Source organism: Phascolarctos cinereus, unplaced genomic scaffold, assembly GCF_003287225.1.
Source record: "Phascolarctos cinereus isolate Bilbo 61053 unplaced genomic scaffold, phaCin_HiC Scaffold_9;HRSCAF=440, whole genome shotgun sequence".
Lineage (NCBI taxonomy): Eukaryota > Metazoa > Chordata > Mammalia > Diprotodontia > Phascolarctidae > Phascolarctos > Phascolarctos cinereus.
In genome coordinates, this window is record NW_027556402.1 from 78,767,886 (window position 1) to 78,785,558 (window position 17,673).

A 17,673-nucleotide genomic window follows, 5' to 3' on the forward strand; every position below is an offset into this window, starting at 1 on the left:
GTGGCAAAAGGGGATTTTCCAAGGGTTCATACTTTCCTAAATTATCAGACATTAAGGTTCAAGTGTAACTGTGTGACACCTTCAAAATACAATAAAACTATTTAGAAGAGTTCTAGCAATGTCCCTTTTAACAGTATAGATAAAAAAGAAGGCAGTAATAAATTTTTTTTAGTTTTCCCATAGCTTTTCCACACACACAGTAGAGAAATACCTTTAAACCTAACCACTTTCAGAGTTTTGTCTGATTGATAGAGGGCAAAATGCCCCAATAACATCTAATATTTGGTTCCAGCTACTTGGCCTACATAAGGCAAGTATGGTATATGAAGAGTAGATTTAAGATCAGTAAATTTGGGTTAGAATCTAGGGCCTGCCCTTATCTCTGTGTCATTTTAACTTCTCATGGCCTCAGCTTCCTCTGTAAGATAAGGAAGATAGACTAGATAATCTCTAAGCTAACTTTTAGCTGTGGTAGTCCAGGATTCTGGAAAATAACTATTTCCATCTCACAATGGTCATTCAGTCGAATCCTTACATTAGAAGTATTCAATATTCTGTCCCAGATAGGGTCCAAGGTTTTGCTCATTCCCAGTGTATTCTTGCAAGAGTTTACAAAAGCCTGCTTTCCTGTGAAGACGGGGTTAAAAACACAAAAACATTTTCATGTTTTAGATATTATATTACATTAACAGATATTTTTGTTTGAAAATGGAAGAGAAAAGACTCATCATCCACAGATTAAGAGGTCCTTTCAAGATTTACAGAAATCTTAAGAGTGTTTGGGGTGAGGGAGAAGCACAAAAAGATGTGAAATAATTTCATTACATAAATGGAATTTGGAGCATAAGAGGCATACCAACAAAAATATTAATAACAACACAATATAAATAAATATAAAAGGCCCTAATTAAATGTTGTGTACCCTGTGGGAGTTGACTGACTGCTGAAGATGCCAGTCCTGATAAAACTTGGTTTTGGAATGCCCCATTCCAAATCAGTTTTCCATGGCCAAGACTTTCCCAAAGTTTCCATTTGCGATAATAATATAATTTGTTTTGGAATACATGGTAAAAATCATGGTACAAGAGGTCAAACAAAGTTTTCATTTTCATTTTTTGAGTAGAAAAATGATCTAGAAAAAATGTCTTAATAATGGCCTGCTTTTATGGCTGCATTTTAACTTATTTCCTGAAATTCATGGAAACACTTTTTTGGCAAATCATTTCTGCAAGTACAAACTGATCTTAAAAACAGAGCGAATCTATTTAAAGTACTTCTGTCATTCATTCTAGATCTGTCTTTGTATGTGCCATGAATGAAAATAAATTTAAAATTAAAACAATACGTGTGTTTCTACTTTATGTAGAATTGAACGTATTTAAATGTATAAAATAACACACTCTGGAACTTTGATTCAATTTTATCTAATAATACAATAATGAAAATAGATGCTGTTTGTTCCACTCACTAACAAGAAGCCAGATGTAGTCAATAAATGTGTTCAGCCCTTCTTATCTAATTCTTCCCAACTCTTTCTCTATTCTTCTGACATATTCCATTTGCTTAAACTATTTCTCCCCTGGTATATTCCTTTTCTTCTCTTTTCCTTCAATTTTCTTTCCTTTCTTAAAACAAACAAAAAAAATTAGAACAAACCTACATCCAGACCCTGAGTTCATCTTATTTACCTTCCTTAGAAAGGCTTGATGACTTTAGGACACTTGTCACTCCTACATATTTGAATGTAAGCACTAAGTCATTATTTAGCCCTTTCCAGGCGCACTAATCTGTTTACTTCTTTAAGTTTCTCTTAACTACTATGTGTACATTTCAAAGTTACCACTGAGCTTGAGTCTTTTCATCAGGAATAATTACAATTTCTCTATTCTACTTAAAATTCATTTCACCCTGCAGTATTATGCTTAGTTTCACAGGTAAAGTATATTTCTTTAAATTTCATTACTTTTTCCTTTCAAAATACCGCATTATAAGTTTATCTCTTTTTTTATGGTAATTGCTGCAAAGTCTTGTGTGATTCTGAGTGTGTGGTTCCTTGATATTTGAATGCTCTTCTTGATTATAGTACTTTGTATTTGATTTAGAAGGTCTGGATTTGGCTATTACAACCTTGTGTGTTTTCTCTTTGGTGTTTCTTTTAGGAGTTATATTCTTTTTATCTTCACTCTGCCCTCTGGTTCTAACAAATGTGTGCAGTTTTATTTTATGATTTCATAAAATATAGTGTCTAAGTTTCTTCTTTTGGTCATGATTTTCAGAGTCTTACACTTCTTAATTTGTCTCTCCTTGACTTTTTCCAGATTAGTTATTTTTGATAGTTTACGCCTTGTATTTTCATCTATTCTTTTTCTGCTTTTTTGCTTTGCTATAATGTTTCTTATTGCCTCATGGAGTGAGTTTTGTTTGCACCTTTCTGTTTTTCAGAGATTCTACTTGAGTAAAGTTTTCCAATTTTTGCTCTAAGCTATTTATGCTCCCTTCAATTCTCTCCTCCCAATGTCTAATTTTATTTATCTTTTGCTTCATATCTTCCAGCACTTGTAGTCCCTACGGTCAAGCCATTATTTTTCCTCTTAGGTCCGACTTGTACTTGTTGTGAAATTACTTTCTTCTAAGTTTCTTCTAAAAGTTAACTCTTGGGCCTTTCTTATCTCATAGTATTTTTTAAATTGTATTTGGTATATTTTATTTACTAATATTTTCAATTTTAGTTCTTGAATTGGAATTTTGTGTTCAGACTATTCCCCTCTGGCCTTACAAGCTGAGTAAAGTGAGCAGAACCAGGAGAATATTGTACACAATGACAGCAACAGTGTACATTGTGTAAAGACTAACTTTGATAGACTTACCTCTTCTAAGCAATGCAAAAACCTAAGACAACTCCAAAAGACTCATGATGGAAGATACTATCCACATCTAGAAAAAGAATTATGGAGTCTGAATGAAGATCAAAGCATACTATTTACTCTGTCTCTCTCTTTTTTTTTTGTTTCTTCTTTCTCTTGGTTCCTCCCATTGGTTCTAATTCTTCTTTACAACATGACTAACATAAAAATATGTTTAATATGAACGTATGCGTACAGCCTATATCAGAATGTATGCCATTTTGGAATGGGAGTAGAGAGGAAAGGGGGAAATTTTGGAACTCAAGATCTTATAGAAGTGAATGTTGAAAACTAAAAATAAATAAACATATTAAAAAAAAACAGACAATAACAGATTTGGAAAGTATCCTCGCTCACAAGAAGCCTACATAATATTAGCACAACACAGGGACATCATCCTCAGTTATATCAATGACTCCAACAAATCAACACTTCTTGCCAAAAATAAGGAAGCATTTTAAGTATTAAGAAGCATTTTAAGAATATATGATAAACTGTTCGTAACCCTAGAAATACATCTAGAGAATCATTTCACTAAGCAATAGTAAAGAATGATAACCAGCACACACCAATGGATTTGTGGAACATAATCAAAAATAGTTTAACTCTGAATAAAGCTTATGAAATAGCTAAGTCCCAAGAGTGGAATAAAAGTCCCACCAAAGGAAGCATCCATATGAATTACAGCTACCAATATGTTGACAAAAATATTCCAAAGAAATGGATGACTGGTGCAGATTTGTTTATGGAAATAGAGAGGTTATGATGGTAATTCACGACCAAATCACTGCCAACAGAAATAACAAAAAGGTTAACTTTAAGGAGACTATTTAATGATCAATGTAGACCATGTAATAGAATAAGTAGAAACTGTGCAACACATCCATACAGACTGAAAACATAGCACAACCTACCAAGACATGACCTGGTATCTTTATTACACACTAGAAGTTCACCAACTTTCATAGACTGACAGATGACAAATGCTCTAACTACAAATACAAATGCTCTAACTCTAGACCTCAAAACATCTTAGAGAATTCAACCAACATATTACACTTAAACCACACCATCATGACTTACTGAACTGCTGCCCCCACACACATATATTAACTTTGATCCACAGAAACTTAAGAACAGCACTTTTAATAGATGTTACCATACCAAATACCCATACTCTCCAAACTCCCTGGAATAAAAAGCATTCAAAAATATAGAGACCTAGCAAAAGAGATCAAAATTATGTGGAAACAAAATGAGGTACAAAGCATCCCTGTCATCCTCTCTGCTACTGAAACTGTAGCCCTCCACTGAGCCTACAAAAGATAAGCTTCCAACTTAATCCTTTTATCCAACTAAAGGAAGCAATTATTTCATGTACCTGTGCAATAGTCTATAGAACCTTAAATAGAAAAAATATTTCTGAATCTCACCAAAAAAGATGGAATAAACAATATTATTTATTGTTCGGTGTTTCAATCGTTTCTGACGTTTTGTGGCTCCATTTGAGGTTTTCTTGGCAAAGATACTGGAATAATTTGCCATTTCCTTCTCCAGCTCATTTTTTTTTCACAGATGAGAAACTGAGGCAAACAGGGTTAAATGACTTTCCCAAGGTCACACAGCTAGTAAGTGTCTAAGGCTGGATTTGAACTCAGGAATATGAGTCTTCCTGACTCCAGGATCAGAGCTCTGTCCACTGCTACTTAGCTCTCTGAGATAAGCAATAGTGATAGCAATAATATTATTAATTCTATAATTTAATAACACTTGACAGGGGTTAATTCAGCATATGATTCATGGCTCAGACTCATGACTGATTTCTAGACTACTTGGGATTTTTTAGAAAGAATTACTAGGAATCTTCTTGTCTACTTAAATACCTGGCTGTGAACTTTTGGTACTCCATAAATCACGTGTGGGCAAAACAGTTTGCTAGAGCTCAAACTGCTGTAATGTTGTAAACTAAGTTAAAAACTAACTGGGAGAAAGAGGCTGAAAGATCTAACTCTGGCAAATTTCCTACCAGATCACCTTTGTCCCATATGAACTTCCTAGTTCAGGTCAGAGCACAGGAGGCCAGAGGAAACTACACATAGGAAAAGGATAAGTCAGGCATTCAGTAACTGTCCAAAGCACGTCCTATCTCTAAGCATTTAGTTTCTGGCCTGGGCCACCTTTGACCTGAAATACCAGTGAACTTTTCTGTACTGGAATGTTGAACCCCTAGATTATTAAACAAACATTGATGGTTCTTGCTTACAGAGTAATCTGCCTTCACCTTGTGTACACACACCCACTTTCACCTACTTCCTGAAACCTACTCCACTCAGCTACTTGCCCTCAAGGACACTCAATGTTTTTCATGTTTCAAACTGTTTCTTAGTGCCTCAACTTCACACACCAAGTCCTGTCACATGCCCTTTTCTGCACTTACCAGTGCAGAGTTCTCAGTTACTAACTCAATTGGCTTGACACCATAGAGGAAAGAGATTAGGCTCTGAACAGTAATTTGTGTGTTAGGCAGAAACAGTCTATCTTTTTACTTTCTGGATCCACTTATTTAATTGAAAGATGAGGGATAAGGGATGTATAGTGTGATGTAGTGGAAAGAACACTGAATCTATTTTTGGTTTTGCTTTTTTGCTTTTAGGCATTTGGGGTTAAGTGACTTGCCCAGGGTCATACAGCTAGTAAGCATCAAGTGTTTGGTCTGAAGCAGGATTTGAACTCAGGTCCTCCTACCTTCAGGGTTGGTGCTCTATCCACTGCACCATCTAGCTGCCCCTAGAACACTGAATCTAGATAAATGGATTTGAAAAATTGTTTTCCCTCCTACTACCTGGCTGACCTTGCTCTGGATTCTTGCAGCTCCTTTGCTCCACAGACTTCCCAGGGAACCTTGCTTCAGCCCTGCATTGAGGCTTGTGGCCTCTCTGCCTGGAATCATTCATCAATGGTTAGTGTACTCCCACTCTTTCATATAGGGGCAGCTTGGTGGTGCAGTAGATAGAGCACTGGTTCTGGATTCAGGAAGATTTGAGTATAAATCTGACCTCAGACACTTACTAGCTGTGTAACCCTGGGCAAATCACTTAATCTTGTTTGCTTCAATCTGTAAAATGAGCTGGAGAAGGAAATGGCAAACCACTCTAGTATCTCTGCCAAGCAAACTCCAAATGGATCACAAAGAGTCTGACATGACTGAAACAATTGAACAACAACTCCTTCATACTCTTTCCATCCCAGTGATTATGAAACCCTGGCAGTCATTATACCAAACCTATTCCTCATCTCCCCCCTACTGCCATCTTTCACAACCCTATTCCCCAAATACACAACTTCAGATCTGCCCATCCTTTCCTCTGTGTTCTCTGGAATGCCTGTTCCATAGTTTTTAAAAAAAAATCTTTACTTTGTCTTAAGTCTTTTCATTTCCCTTTCCCTCCACCTGCTAACTCTCACTGAGATCCAGCTCCTTCTTGATAGCATCACATCACTGGCCACCCCTTCTAGCACTGATTGCACTTTTACTCATATCCTCCAGCTTACTGGTTGTGACAGCGAAGTTGGAATACTCCACATCACCACTGTCATACTCTCCCTCTACCACTGCAATTCATCTCTTCTTCTTTGAGGTTAATTCAATCCTAATTTATCACTGAATCAATATTCTGGCAACTGTTATCTATCAACCTCCAGGATACTCTCCTTCTTCAATGAGTTCCATGCCTGACTCACAGTCTTTCTTGTCACCCCAACTCCTGCTTTTTTACTAGTGTGAGTGAATAGATAGATAGATAGATAGATAGATAGATAGATAGATAGATAGATAGACAGATAGATAGATATGTGCATATACACACAGATCATTACATATATATGTGTATGAGGACAGTTAGGTGATGTAGCAGATAAAGCACAGTCCCTGGAGTCAGGAGTACCTGAGTTCAAATTTGGTCTCAAACACTTGACACTTACTAGCTTTATGACCCTGGCAAGTCACTTAACCCCAATTGCTTTGTGAAAAAAAAAAACAGAACAAAAAACAAAAACAAATAAAAATATGTGTATGTGTGTGTGTGTGTGTGTGTATACATATATATGGGTAGTAGTGTATATATATGCATATATATGTGTATATGGATATATTCATTTTAACATCCTAACTTCCCAGTTTTCCTCAATCTATTTCATTCCTGTGACCTGTTCTTTAACTCCACCTTAGCTATGCACAGAGGTAGGCATACTTTATCACCCACATGTATTCTACTTCACGTTTATAAATTCAAAAATTCCTTTATCTGATGGCATTTTTAATCATTCCATATTTCCTTCTAACTTACAATCTCTAATCCTATTCTTTGTCTTCATCATTATCTCCATTCACTCCACCTCTCAGATTAGGCCGTCATGCATACCCTTGCTACACTCACCTTCCTTCGACATCTGGTCCTCATTGTAAACCAGTTCAATGCTATACTATCCTTTATATCAGAGGTCTTTTCCAACTTTTCCTTTCATTAACCCTATCTTAACTTCGTCATGTGACTATAAACACAGCCATGTCTCTGTTTAAAAAGAGAACAAAAGAACTTTTGCAATCCTTTCCAAAAAAAAAAAAAACCACCTCACCCAACCTGACCTGATGGCTATATATTTCTACTCCCTTTTGTGAACAAACTTCTTGAGAAGGCGATCTTCATTATGGGCCTCTACTTCATATCTTCTCATTCTATTCTAAGCTTTCTATAGTCTGGCTTGTAACTTCATCCTTCTACTGAAACTGCTTTCTCAAAGTTACCAATAATCTCTTAATTGCCCAATCTAGTTGCCCTGTCTTTCTTTACCTGAATCATTTGATATCAATACCCTCTAACCCTAACCCCTAACCCTAAAATCTGTATTCTTTGACATTATTACCCTCTTCTCCTAGATCTTCTCCTCTCCAGGTTTTTAGAACGCTGCTTCCTCCTGATATTCTGCCTGTCTGTCTCACTGATCCTTCTTAGTCTCCTTTGCTGGATCTTTCTCCAGGTCATGGGCACTAATTACAGGTGTCTCCCAAGACTCTATTCTAGGCTATTTCTTCTTCTGTTCTCTCTCTCTTGGCAATCTCAAGTTTCCATGTATTCAATGATCGTCTTTATGTAGATGATTCTAAGATCTATTTATTCTGAGCTCCAATCTCGTCTTAGAGATGCCTATTTGAAATCTCAAACTCAGCTTGTTCAAAAGTGAGCTCAGTATTATTCCCCCAAACCTTCCCTGCTTATCCAAACAGATAGCAAACGGGAATCAGAAAATACACATAGGAGACCATTTGCCAGATAAAACAGAAAACTTTCCTATCAGTGTCAACGATGCCACTATCTTCCTTCTCACCCAGGTTTAAAACCTCGGTTTCATCCTCATCTTACCAATTTCTCACCAGATATTACAGTGATTAGCCATATCTATTTTTCTTAATAATCATAGGTATAACTCACCTCTTACCCTCTGCAAAAGGCACTTAATTATCCGTTGTATTTTTCTCACTTAGCTAATGTTTGATCTTTAAGGGACATGACATAGCATAAATATTTGCCCTATAGGCCCTAGTCTCTGGTGAAAATTAGCTTTACACAACTACTCTTTATCTTCTGGTTCACAGCCAATCATATGATATGTTTAGGACTAATATACTCTTTTCAAAGTCTAGTTTTGCAAAAGAGTTTTCTTAGCATTATCTTCCCAGAGGTCAGTCCAATGCTATTAATGCTTTGTATCTGCCTTTAAAAAGTGCCTCACCACTTGGTAACTATTGCCTACATAAGCTGGCATTACATTAATTATTAGATAGATTATGAAGGAGTATAATCCTTGGCAGGAAGGAACAATTGTACAAGATTCTCTCCTCATTGGTCTAGAATAGATTGATTATTCAATGCCCCAAGCCCAAGTGGGGGGCCAGCTAGAGTTGGCAGGAGAGAAGAGAAATCCTGGGCTCTTCCGGCTCCTAGCTTCAAGAGAGAGTTGGCCTTTTCAACCTCTCTTTAGGTAACTGAATGGAGAAAAGGCCTCTGGGAAGAAGTTGACATGAGAAAAGCTGGCAGTCTCTATTATGTCCCTATCCATAGCACACTACACTAGAGACTGGGGAATTTCCTACTGAGTGAGATCTGAGACTCTCTTGTGGTTGAGCTGAGTCACCTCACTCTCACTGGGAGAGCTCATTCATTCTGTTTTACCTGACAAATGGTCTCCTGTGTATACTTTCTGATTCCTGTTTGCTATCTGTTTGGATAAGTGAATTTATTTGCTATTTGTGCTTGTTATGGAATTGACATTTGGTGGGAAGGAAGTCAAGCATTGGATATAAAGGTTAGGGCCCTTTCCCCATTAAGGAATCATGATCATGATCGAGACCTTAAATCTAAAAATTATATCCCCTAGATTAATAAATGTTTTTATATTAATACATATTTATTGAGTAAAACAAGCATTTCCATAACAGTAAAATAAAAAAGATGATTGTACATGAAACTGCAGCTCTACTAAGTACAATTTGTTATTCCTTTCAAATATACAACAAAATTATCATGCAAATTTTTTTCTTCTTTTTTTCTACCGTTCTCCTCCCCCGCCCTAGAGATGGCTACCATTTGACACAAACACACACACACACACACACACACACACACACACACACACAGACACGTAATTGTTTTATACATACTTCTATCTATCAGTTCTTTCTCTAGATGCAGATAGCATCTTTCTTCATATATCCTTTAGAGTTAATCTGGGTATTTATAATAGTCAAAATAATTTATTCATTCAAAGTCATTCTTAAAACAATATTGCTATTACTGTATACAATGTTCTCTTGGTTCTGCTCATTTCACTCTTCATTATTTCATGCAAGTCTTTCCATGGTTTTTTAAGATTATTGCGCTCATCATCCTTACAGCACAGTAGTATTCCATCATTATCATACACCACAACTTGTTCAGTCATTCCCCGATTGATGGGCACCAATGCGATTTCCAGTTCTTTCTCACCACAAAAGGAGCTATCATAAACATTTTACAACAAATAAGTTCTTTTCCTTTTTCCTTAACCATCTTTAGAAATAGAGCTAACAGTGGTATTGCTGGGTAAAAGGGTATAGGGAGTTTGATAACTCTTTGGGCATAACTCCAGATTGCTCTCTAAAATTGTTGGCTCAGTTCACAATTCCACCAACAAAGAATAATATTTAATGACTAATAATATTTAAAGGGAATAGATAGATATAATTCTACCCTGGTACGCTGAAGACAGAATGAAGAATAACCTCTGACTCCAACTTCCTATTACCCCTCCTGACAAAGTCTCCCTTGGACAAGAGTGGAGGCAGGAGACACTAAAGATGCCCATTCTCCCAGTGAGCCGCACATACACACCCACTAGAGAATATAAGAATTTAGAAGAAGCTCTGAGAGAATTGGGTAGCAATGGCAAAAGCGGGAAATAAAAAGCCAGCTAGCTATATATGCAACAAGAAGGTATAAAGTTATACAAGACCAAGAAAGCAGATTAGTATAACAAAGGATTTTTACTCAGAGGGCTCTGAGCCATAGTTACAAGAACACATATGTATGTATATATATATATATATATATATATATATATATATATACATATATATATACACATACACACATATATGTGTGTATAAAACTTGTATAGTCTTGTGAGGAAGGTAGCACATTATCCCCATTTTACAGATGAAGAAATTGGTCTGAGAGATGAAGTCACCTATTCAGATCCACAAAGGTAGTAACTGGCCACAGGAGGATTTAAGCCTTGCTCTTTTGACTCAAAACCCAATGTTCTTTCCGATGACACAAAACTGCTTCTGGAACCATATTCCTTTAATTGAATCTCTTTTTCTGTTTCACTAGAAATATTAATAAATAACTATTTCTCCATTTAAAAAAAATCCTTTCCAGACTTGCTCCCTTAAAAGGTGGGTTTAATATGTAAACGATGGAAAAGAAATTTTGAACCAAGAGTACCTCTGTTCTTGTTAAGATCCTTGCCTTTCTCAATCCATGAAGTAACTGGCCTACCCAAAGGAAATGCACATTTTTCCATTCACAGGGAAGTACTCTCTTCAGTTATTCAGAATAGATTGAACGCTTTGCATCCTTGAGGGTAATACTCCAGGAAAGAATGGAATAGTTCTAGTTGAAGATTAACTGTTATTAAGTGACTTTTATTAACTGTTATTAAGTGTTTTTCTTCATCAGGATTCCTATAAATATTACCTAGAATGATCTTGGGGTAAAAATATATCTAAGGACATTGGAGGGACTATTGCTTCTTTGGATCTTTCTCTTGCTAAGCTAGAAATGATTGTATATTAGATTAATATTAAGTGAAGTTAAATTTTTCTTGGTAGAGATGTGCTAAAACACAGGATATAGCATTCATATTTTCCTTGACACCAACCATAAGTGTCTCATGGGAATGAGAGCATAATAAATGTTTGTGAAGCCCACTTTGATTCTAGCCTTCTGCCCTTCAGAATTCTTAGTTTCCTTTCAAAGCACAGTTTAGTTCTTATTTCCTGAATAAGGCCTTTCCTTGGGGCCCCCTGTACTTTTTAGTAATCTCACTTTAAAATTACTTTGTGTAACTTGGTGCATACTTTTTAATTCTGTACTTGTGTATGTATGTTATGCCAGAAATAAAATATAGCTTCCTTGAGGTCAGGAAATGCTTCATTTTCTGCCTTTGTCCTTAGCACAAGCACATAGTAGGTAATGAATAAAGGTCTGTTGAATTTAATTAAATTTATCAAATATTTAAAAGGACTGGATGTTTTAAACTATCCTTGGAAATAAGGGGATTTCCATATAAAAGTAGACTAAAAAAATTGAGTTCAGTAAGAGGACAACTATGAGGACATATGAACAAAATCTATAAAATCATGAAGAATAACAATAGGGTGAACATGGAGTTATTCACCAAATCCCAGTGAATGAGGATATCTCTATTAAAGTTAGAAAAAGAAAAATTTAGGACCAGTGAAATAAAGTACTTCACACAGTGGGAGATGAATTTAAGAGACGTTTTATTCCAAGAGGTAACATATATTGAAATATGGGAATCTTCAAAAAAAAGTTTAGATAAATCCATTGGTGATAGACAATTATTAGTAATGGGAATATGATATTTTCCTCCATCAAAGTCCTACTCTGATGCCTGATCATGGTGTGGAGGTTGTCCCAAGTTCTTAAAGGCTATGCTGGAGAAGCAGAAGCTCTGATAATTAATGCCAACCTAGAAAGGTTTCAGATAAGAAACTATTGCCTGATGCATACTGACCAGCCTGGCTAAGGTGAAAAAAAGGATCACTGCCAGACCGCCACACCACAGGTAGTGATTTTGTTTTGGCCATGATGCCTCTTGGAAGGAAAAATAAAAAGGTAGGCAGAGGTAGACCTAGAGTCAAGAAGATCCATAGTGAAGTCTATGACACTTAATTATATAACCATGGGCAAATTGCTTACTTCTGTAACCCGGGCTTTGGAGCATGCCTAGTTCACCTAACATGGAGGCATCTGGGAGAAATCATCTTGTTTCCTTACAATATGTGTGGGAGTAGCGTCCTTTAGTTGGGTAGGTAGCCAGATCTGTCTGCGTCTTTAAAACTGATACTGACTGAGACAAGTCTCACATTTTTCTTCACATTCTTTCCTGATGTTTCCAGAGAGGCTAAAGGTCACAGTTCACCCAGAGCTCAGGCATCATGAACTGACTGGTTAGAAGAAATGGCTTTCTTCACCTCTTCCCCTCCATTTACCCTGAGGCTCTGAAAATCAGACTAGGGGTTCCATTTTGGTTTGTTTTTCTTGTCCTTTTAGGTTCTAGGTTCAAGTGACAGAATCCCTACTGGACCCAGAAGGCAGGATTGCAGGCTAGATGTGCAGCCAGTCACCCCAGCAGGGAAGCCTTAAGAAGACAGGATACTGAGGACTTGAAACATAGGACTCTGCCAAAATAGGAACTGAGCTAAGAGATAAAACTAATCCTTACCCCACCCCAAAGACTGCAGTGGTGGTGGTAGTGATTAGGCTTTATGTGTTGAGAATGTATTTGTATATTTGTAACTATACCTTTAAAATAAATATTCCTTTGTAAAAGCTAATCCAATTGTTAAATGCTTAAATGGAACTGGAGTACTAGGGGTACCTATAAGTAGAAAGAACACCATAGACCTAGTAGCAGAAAGTCTTAAGGCCCCTTAAGGAGGGGAAAATGAATGGGAGAATGAAATTGGCCTTCAGGAAGCAGGGGCCAAGAATTTTTATGTCATGGGCCCCTTCAGCAATCCCAATGGACTCCTACTCAGTACATTTGTTAAAGTATTAAGTAAAATTCATAGGAATACAAAAGAAACTGATTATATTGAAATATAGCATTCAAAATAAGAAGAAACTAAAACAAGTTCACTATAAATTATAGATTGATTACAGTCTACCTGTGTATACTGGCAAAATCACAGGTCCTTTGTGTATTGATACATAACTCTGATTTAAAATATATTTATTGAGAGGGTTGTAATCTACCATGATTGAAAGAGTACTCATATCAATGAACTCACAGGTCAACTAGTACCTATGAAAGATGTTTTAGAGTACAGCCTTTATCCTTTGAGTGTGACATCAGGAAGATAATCATACCTATTCACAAAATGTTCTTTGGTGCCGCTATTAGAGGCAGATACTAAGTGTCTAGTAAATAGATACCTGACTGTAAAAAGAGCATGTTGAACCATATGGTTTCTGAGTTTCCATTCAACTTTTGATCTATGAATATCTGCTGGACTAGTGTCATGGTTGAAATGCAAAGATAGAACCTGGGTGGGGGAGGAAGAGGGATGAAGATAAACAATGGGAGAAAGGTAGAAGAGGAACTCTAAAGAAGGCACTGTGGGAACGACCAGAGGAGCAAATCATGCAAGAACTTTAACCTTAGAAATCCAGGACAGAAAGTGTATTAAGCAATGAATGCTGAGCTGCTATTGGTTTAAAAAACCTCACTCCAGAAAAATGGAGAAATAGAAGAAGAATGTGTTAGAGGCGCATCGGTACTACTGACTTAAAAGCTGGTCTTATTCAGTTTTTAGAGTGAGATTCAATTTATAACTTTAAAATTTAGGGACAGAAGAGAAATGTGTTATTTCATCTACATTTGAGGTCCCCTGGTATACATGGGTTCACAGTTAAAACTGTACAGCACCATAAACACAGTGAGGCTAGACTAGCCTCAATAACACTGCGCTGTTTATATGGCCTGATGGGAAGCTGATTCCAGGTGGTTGCAATAATTTCTCACAGGGTGAAATCGCCTGAAAGGCATATAGGACTGCTTAAAAGAAGCCAGTAAGCAGCTATGAAACTTGTATCTAGCCAGTCACTTCTAATAAGTGGCTAATCCAGACCTATTCCCTTCTGGATCCCTGCGCATTAACAGACTAACAGAATACACACCTAAATACAACAAATATTCACAGATTTTCCCCACCATCCTAAATTCCTTTCCATGCTTAAAAAAATTTTTTTTAAAGAAAAATGGAAAGGAAAAACTGGCTTTATTACATTTTAATAAGCTTTTTCTTTTGTTTTGTTTTTTTGAATTTTCAAAGATTTATTCAGTGATTTATACTTTCTTTTCTTTCTTCTTTTCTAGTATACCTTCCAATTTTCTTTTCTTGACAGATACTATATTTTCTGCTTTTGTTGGTCTTTTGTTATCCTTAGTCCAACCAAATTTCTTGGATTGTTGCTGTTTTCCTGCTGGATCATCAGATTTTGGGGGGCTAGTTTTGAACTCCTGTTCTTCTTTGTTTACAGGAGAAGGGGCTGCAGCTCTAGGAAGGTGATCTTTGGCATCTGTAACTCTGTCTAGCCATACTCCGAGGCAGGTGAGTCTGGCTTTAGTGTTTACGTCACATAGTAAAGATGGGGGAGTCTTCTTATTTGGATTATGCCTCCACATGTTAATGAAGCCATAACTCAATGCTGTAACAATAACATGATGCTCTGGGACTTCAAAGCTGCAAATGTCTTTTACTCTGTTTTCATGAGCCTTAAATTCATAGAGACATTTTAGTGAATCACAGTTAAACAACCTTACAATTTTTTCATCTCCAGCCTCAGCAAGTATGGAATCTGAAATAAATGTAACAGAAGAAATTCTCTTTCCATTGGTGAAGGTACCAGTAATGAATGAAGTTACAAGTTGGTAGATGTCTATCTTGTTTATTTGACAACTATATACTTCTCTCCACTAGGGGACCATTCAACTTTGTGAGCATTTTGTTTTATATTTTTTATGAATGCCAATCTTCCTTCAATAAGGTTCCATGTTTGTAATGTCTTGTCTGTTCCCACTGAAAGTGCTAATTTGCCAGATGGTTGAACAGAATGGGAAGTCACATGTCCTTTACGTGCTTTGATAGACTTCAAGCAGTTCCATCTCTTTGCATCCCAAACACAAATTAGTCCATCTTCCACTAATTAAGTGCCCGAGAATTTCAGGCACCTTATTGTGCCATTATGATATATCAATGTTCCATATTCTACCTTTTTTTTCATATCATAGATGTGAATTGTTTCATCTTTACTTCCAATGACCACAAAACAGTTATTTATAGCCACTTCTGACAAGGAGGCAGCATGGCCATGGTGGGTGAAGTCAGCCACAGGGATCCATTTCTCGCTCTGGCCACTCTGGCCAGGCTTCCAGTGCACCATGAACCTGAAAAGATTTCTTTTGTTTCTTAAAAAAATCTCCATTTCATTTGGACTATTGGCATGGCCAGTCCTGAGGGTTGACCTATTCGGTTGTTGTGTTTTAAATCTGAACCTGGGATTCATTGGTCTACCAGATTCTTTGTGAAGAAACTCCCTGTGTCAGTGCAGATCAGCACTTGTTTTTCAGCTTAGAGGCTTGGAAACTTACCTGAGATAATGAGAGTTTAAGTGACTTGTCCATATTTGTGCAGCCAATATATGCCAAAGGTGAAATTTGCCCCAGGTCTCTATGACTCTAGTGCTGACCTCCTAACCACTGTGCCATGTTCCCTCATTATAAATAAGTAACTGCATATCAATAATTCTAAAAACTGAGTGTAGAGGCTGCTAGGTGGCACAGTGGATAGAGTGGAGTCAGGACAACCTGAGTTCAAATGTACCCAGAGATAGGTAGATAGCTAGTAGTAAATACTAGCTGTGTGATCCTGAGCAAATCACTTAACCCTGATTGCCTCAAAAACAAAAAAAGTGGAAATCTGATATTTGGGGCCTATTAGTGTTTTCTTCCCATTTGTGTCTCTTATGTGTATGTCTCTGGGGAAGGTGTGTGCTCGTGTGTGTGTGTGTGTGTGTGTGTGTGTGTGTGTGTCTAAACCCTTTTCCACTAATAACAGTAAATCCTCTACTAGATTTTCCAGTTGAATTAAGCATACTGTGATTTCTACTCAGATCAAATCCCTTGATAAGATTAGTCCAAGCATGTTTGTGAAATATATTACATGGCATAGAATAATTGTCATACATACTCGTCTGAGTCTACAAAATTCCAAGGCAAGTGGTTAAAAACATAACAAAAAAAATTGGGTATTGGGGACTTTAAATCCCACAATGCAGATGTACTCTAACTATGAACAGTTTCATTGAATCCAAGGGTCAGAAGGGACTTTAGAAACTATCTGAAGCAAGTTAGGTTGCTGAGCGGATAGAGAGCCAGGCCTGGAGTCAGGAAAACCTGACAGATACTTACTGCAAGTCATTTAACATCTGCCTCACTTTGTCTATCTGTACAATGGGGATAATAATACACAACTACCTCCCAGGATTGTTGTGAGGATCAAATCAAATGACATAATAATTGCCAAATGCCTAGCACATCATAAGTGATATGTGATACACACACACACATACACACACACACACACACATGCATACATATACACACATATATATATACATATATATGTTTTGTTAGTCCTATACCTTAACAAAAATCTATTCAAAGCATCCACAACTAGTCATCCAGCTACAATGCAAAAGCTTCTTCAATTGATATCTAAGATGACTGTACTTAAAACAGATTGCTGTGAATACTAAGAGAATTAAAAATTAAAGCAGGTTTTAAAAGAAATAGACTTAACTTCATTGTATCCTGTCATAGCTTGGTGGCACAATGCATATAGTACTGGACTTGGAGTCAGGAAGACCCAAAGGATTTGATTTGAACCTAATTTCCTCATCCCCTTACTAACTGCGGGACTCTGAACAAGCCACCTGAACACTCTCAGCCCAGTTTCTTCATTGAGTTGTTGTGAGGATCAAATGAGGCGACATATGGAAAGCCCTTTGCAAATCTTAGAGTGCTATACAGATGCTAGCTATTATTAACACCAAATTATTTTTGTTTCATCTGTTTAAGTAGCCTGTCCACAAATGATTTTATTATTATATTACAAAATAAACATTCATGGAGGAAAAGAATCAGACTTAATCTACTTGGGTCCAAAAGAAAGAACTGGGATCAATGAGTTAAAAATAAAGTGTGATAGGTCTTCTGGCAAATTGTGAACTGGCTGCCTTGAAACGGGACAACCTAAGTTGCTGAAGACCCTGGGAATTACCACAAGAGAAGAAGCTAAGAGGAGATGAGGACTCCAGGGCAGGGTTTCCCCCCACATCAAGAGTTTCAGAGCTCTTTAGAG

At 36.8% G+C, this 17,673-nt stretch overlaps 1 pseudogene; it reads right to left on the minus strand.

The window, feature by feature from the left end:
* Nucleotides 1–14,570: 14,570 nt before the first annotated feature.
* LOC110215967 (p21-activated protein kinase-interacting protein 1 pseudogene) lies at nt 14,571–15,736 on the minus strand (annotated as a pseudogene).
* Between the last annotated feature and the right edge of the window lie 1,937 nt (nt 15,737–17,673).